The sequence below is a fragment of the Trematomus bernacchii genome, unplaced genomic scaffold (assembly GCF_902827165.1).
Source record: "Trematomus bernacchii unplaced genomic scaffold, fTreBer1.1, whole genome shotgun sequence".
In the NCBI taxonomy this organism is placed as follows: domain Eukaryota; kingdom Metazoa; phylum Chordata; class Actinopteri; order Perciformes; family Nototheniidae; genus Trematomus; species Trematomus bernacchii.
The window spans coordinates 1,823-7,500 of record NW_022987581.1 but is presented as its reverse complement, the minus strand read 5'-3'; positions in this window follow the sequence as shown (position 1 = coordinate 7,500).

The following is a 5,678-nucleotide window of genomic DNA, read 5'->3' as shown; positions in this document are numbered from 1 at the left end:
AACCAAACCAAAACAGAAGAATGTTCATACAAAATAAAGCAGAGATCATAACATACCCAAACCAAGATAATGCTAAAGGGAGGCAACATCCACCCCTTCCTCCGTCCTAATCATTCAACCTGAAGCACAATATGAGGTGGAGAGAGAGGGGAAAGGGGATGGAGAACAGTCGGGAGAGTATCAGGTGAAGATAGGAGAATAAGATGGAGTGACGAGAGGGAGATAAAAGGAAAGCTTTTGCCTCGGACTGGCTTTTAAATCAGAGCTGTTGAAGGTTTCGGCCTTCAGATACCAGATGTCGAGCTTCTGTACAAAAGTTCACACTGTCTCCAAATCAGAAGAAAAAAAAAATTTGACAAAAATAGTAGCGCAGAATCACAGTTAGGTCGCGTGTGAATCTCTATCTTACTAATATATCTCATCCCTTTTTCCCCTCGCACCTCACTCCCCTCCATCAATAATTTAATAAATCTTGCTCGTCGGTGTGAAATTAATGTAAGCTCGGAGTGAGGGGGGTGTGCGGATCCAGAGATGATGGATGAGGACGTGGGTGTCATCATAGCTGGGTGCAGGTATAGAGGTGAGGGGAGGGCAGATATTTAGCATACAGAGTGGATGTTGAGTTAGTTAGTTATAGTTGTGTACGGCAGATAGTGGCAACCTCAGGGTCAGAAAAGTAAATCCAATGTGTTTGGCCCCGTTTCAAAATAGCGTCTTATTCTGGGAGAATGTTTTTATGATAACTATATCTCATCAGAATCAGAATTAGGTCCCTGCTGCAGTCTGTAGTCCCCACATGCTTCAAACATTCCACTATCGTTCCTGTCCCGAAAAAGACAATCATCACCTGCCCCAACGACTACCGCCCAGTAGCACTCACCTCCACCATAATGAAGTGCTTTGAGCGGTTAGTCAAATTATTCATCACCTCCTCCCTCCCTGAATCTCTGGACCCCCTGCAGTTTGCCTACAGAGCAAACAGGTCCACAGACGACGCCATAGCCCTCACCCTCCACACTGCCCTCTCACACCTGGACCCGAAGAACAGGAACACATATGTGAGAATGCTGTTCATTGACTACAGTTCAGCATTCAATACCATTGTGCCCTCCAAGCTGGCCATCAAGCTCAGAGACCTCGGGCTCAACAGCGCCCTCTGTGACTGGATCCTGAACTTCCTGACGGGCAGACCCCAGGCAGTGCGGGTGGGAAACATCACATCCTCCACCCTGATTCTAAACACCGGTGCCCCTCAAGGCTGCGTGCTCAGCCCTCTCCTCTACTCCCTGTTCACCCACGACTGCGTGGCCACACACAGCTCCAACACCATCGTGAAGTTTGCTGATGACACGACCGTCATCGGCCAGATCACAGACGATGACGAGACGGCATACAGAGAGGAGGTCGAAAACCTGACATCTTGGTGCCAGGAGAACAACCTCCATCTCAACATCAGCAAAACAAAGGAGCTGATTGTGGACTACAGGAAGCAGCAGGGAGAGGGACACGCCCCCATCGCCATCAATGGGACTACGGTGGAGAGAGTCAAAAGCTTCAGGTTCCTTGGGGTCCACATCACTGAGGACCTGACATGGTCTCTTCACACCACCACCATCACCAAGAAAGCTCGACAGCGGCTCTTCTTCCTCCGCAGGTTGAGGAGGTTCAACATGGATTCCAGGATACTCTGCAACTTCTACAGGTGCACGATAGAGAGTATCCTGACTGGCAGCATGACGGCCTGGTACGGCAGCTGCACCGACCTCGATCGTAAGGCTTTACAGAGGGTGGTGAAAACTGCACAGCACATCACCAGGACGGAGCTGCCATCCATGGAGGACCTTTACTCCCAGCGGCTCAGGAAGAAATCACTACGGATTATCAAAGACCCCCATCACCCCAGCCACAAACTGTTCTTTCTGTTGACGTCTGGCAGACGTTACCGCAGCATCCTGGCAAGGACAAGAAGATTCGGAGACAGTTTCTTCCCGCGGGCAGTGAGACTGTTGAAACAACTTCAAACATTCATCTGCTACTCAGTAATATGTATCTAATACCTAATATATATATATATATCATTCCAATAACTTGTATATAGACTCGTACTGCATCACTTTATTTTATTTTATAACTATTATTCTTTTTGTATTGCTCTTGCTCTTATTGTTATTATGTTATTATGTTGCACTGTTGGAGAAGCCTGTGACATAAGATTTTCAACTACATAATTACTCTGTAGCTATGTCAGATTGACAATAAAGAACCTTGAACCTTGAACCTTGAATTAGAATCAGAAACAGGTTTATTACCAGGTAGGTTTACACGTACGAGGAATTTTACTTGGTGTCATGGTGCATACATAAAAGTCAAACAAGAATTAAAAACACAGGCACTAGAAAAATATTAAAAATAATAAAAAATATAGTAAAATATATAACAGTATTTACATTGCAATGGAATGGAATAAGAAGGAATAAAATATGGAATAAAAATCGACTCATCATTGCTTTCGTATGACAGACTAGCTTTTCTTCCTTGCTTTAAATAATTTGTTCGTGCTACTATACATTTGTATGACAATGTTTTTTTTCCCATTAGCACCAACCAGAAGATGCTTGCTCTCAAACTTTGTGCATGAGCTGCTCAATCTGATGAACGTAGAGCGGGGATTTCACAAGGTCTCGAAGGCAGTTAGACCCAAACACGGAAGAGAAAAGGACCCATGGTATAAAAACAACAAAAGGCAAACTTTGGTAAAGTGAAGCTGGTGTAAAAACACTAAACTAAAGGAGCAGGCAAAAAAATAACGAAACATGGAAAAGCAGCAAACACAGAACGAAGAACCAACCAGGATGTTACGAAGAAACAGAAGCAGAAAATCCATAGGAAGAGTCAGGAAACATTGACAGAAACCTTATTGTGAAGAACCACAAATGAACGGGACATTTGGCCCTTAAACCTCAATTCTTTCTAACCCCACTCCTTGCAGAAATAAGTCTGATTGTATAGAAGTCTATGAAAAAAATGACATGACTTATACCTTGATATATTACCTTAGTAAACATATTCGGTTGCAACACAGTCTCACGGCATTTCGTGTTATAGTCACGAAATGAATCTATTGATTCGTGTTCACCAACACGATTTTCGCATTTTTTTCGTGTCACACAGAAGCAATGTATTTATATTGGTAGTATGTTTCGTGCCTGCACCAAATAATAACAAATTAGAAGGAACATTTAAAAAAAAAAAATACAGATTTCAGTATTCTGAGGCTCTGAGCCATTTATTTTCCTCGCGTGCGGCAAAAAAACTCAGACATTATACTATTTAAAATAAAAGGGATAGGGTTAGGCTTAGGGTAAGATATTGAGTAAGAAAATGTTTTTATGAACCACACAGCTTCTGGTCTTCCAAGACCCGACCGGACAAAAAGACATGGTGCAGGCACGAAATATACTACCAATAGAAATACATTGCTTTTAAAATCGTTCTGTGTGACACGAAAAAAAAATGCTAAAATCGTGTTGGTGAACACGAATCAATAGATTAAATGAATTTCGTGACTATAACACGAAATGCCGTGAGACTGGGTTGGAGTTTATGGTCTCAATAGCTTTTGACATTTTATTCAGTACAGCATGACCAGAATATCAGAATCAGAATAGGCCTACCTTTATTTGTCCCACAGAACATGATACATGTACATGATGTTATTTTTCTAAAAGATGGTCCCATTTGTAGTAAAATAGACAATAAAGCAAGGTATCCTTTTTACGATGTTGCTACCTATTCCATGTTTTTGTCTTAAAACTCTTTATAGTTTGTGATTTCATTCCATAACAAAGTTTAACGTAACAATTTTGATCGCCTATAAAGAATTCCAGGTCAGAGTTGTACTACATTGCAGAAACAAGACTGTGTTTGTCTTGTCTGGTCGAGTTCACCATCATGTTCCCTCCCAGACACCTAATTTCCTAGCTGTGGTCTGTGGGGACTGAAGCAGGTGAGAGTCTGCTCAGGGAGACAGTCCAGCCACTTAATCTCGTCTTCACTATTTTGGGAGGTGGCTGTAAAGATGAGTTAACCCTATATGTGACTCTCTCTCGCTCTGTTCTCCTTCTGAAAACCCTTTATTTTCTTCTATACAATCAATACATCTTTTCATTTTTCACTCAATGTAACTATCTTCTAACCCCAATAAATGTTGAGCCACGCTAGCAAAGCCATGCCATGCTAGCAACCAGTGATGATTGTGTCAGTAGATAAATCAATTCGAACATTGGTCCAATGACTCCAATCTGATATAATTTAACAATTATTGGATGGATTGGCTTTTACATTTGGTTGAATTAGTTAAATACTTCAGTTTATGACCAAAAACTAGTATTCCCATCAGCTTTTAGTGTGGTTTCTGTTGAATGCTACTCTTTAGCATTCAAGTGCTAGCATGCTAACACTAAGCATGCTAGTTTAGTGTGTTAGCATCCGAAGTGTTAGCATGCTATAACCCTTAACTAGAGAACATGGTAGATATTACCTTCAAAATATTAGCAAGATAGTATTTCACTATGCCAATGATAGACAAACATCCTTTCTCTTGACCAGATGTGCGAGATACAGAGCGTTGAAAGTACCTAGCATAATCGTTGAGTCATTGCTATTGATAAAAAAAAAACCTATTAACTGTAGATATATAGTGGCCATTTTGTAGTGGCAGTAAAAATGTTACTGCAAGTCCCTCTGGATAACATCTGCTTGTTAAAATGTCAAAATATAAAATGTACAGACCACACAACCCAGCTCTACTCAACAACAAAACAGTTTTGTTATTTTAATGCGAGGCAATCACGGCTAATCACACACACCTCCATGTTGAAAATGGATTTCCAATTCAATGAAGCATCATAATTTAAAACCTGGCTAGATTCTGGTGTTTATAATTGTACAACATGGAAGAAAAGCAATGTTTAAAATGCAAACTGCTGAAAAAGAGAGTAGAGTAGCCAAGCTTCATCGACAGGAGTTCAGCTTTGATTTTCTCTGGCATGTTTTGCCTGTATCCTCCTGCTTATTATTCACACATTTAAATACATTTGCACAAGGGACCTGCTGGTTACAAACACAATATTACACTATTGGCAACTGAACAGCGATGGAGACTGCTGCTGGAAGATAAATGCCCTTTTCAATGTCAGTTTGATGGCAATTGGCGAGACAGGGGAGAGTTTCTCTTTTTTTTTTCATTAACTTCTATCCACCAGATTTTTAAATCGGTCCCGCTTCCCTGACCTCAGATAGCTATTATGCATCGTGAAAGACATCCTCAACCTCATGTTGGAGTATCTTGAAGAAAATCATGTAAAATCATTATAATTTAACCCATGATACGATAGTACTTTAATGGTCAGATCAAGTCAGAAATTTGCTGTGATGGAAGTCAAATTTCAGACTTGATCTGACCATTTTATTATCGTATCGTATTATCGTATCATATTGTCGTATCGTATCATATTTATGTCATTTTGAGGACTCACAACAGGTCTAAGACAGGGCAACTGGACAGCTTTAGAGGATAAAACAGCCTGATGGACCCCTTCAGACGAAGCTGTGTGTAGCGCCAGCAGCAGTGTTGGTTGTTGAGGGGGGAAGACCCAACCACTACACCCCACAGTCAC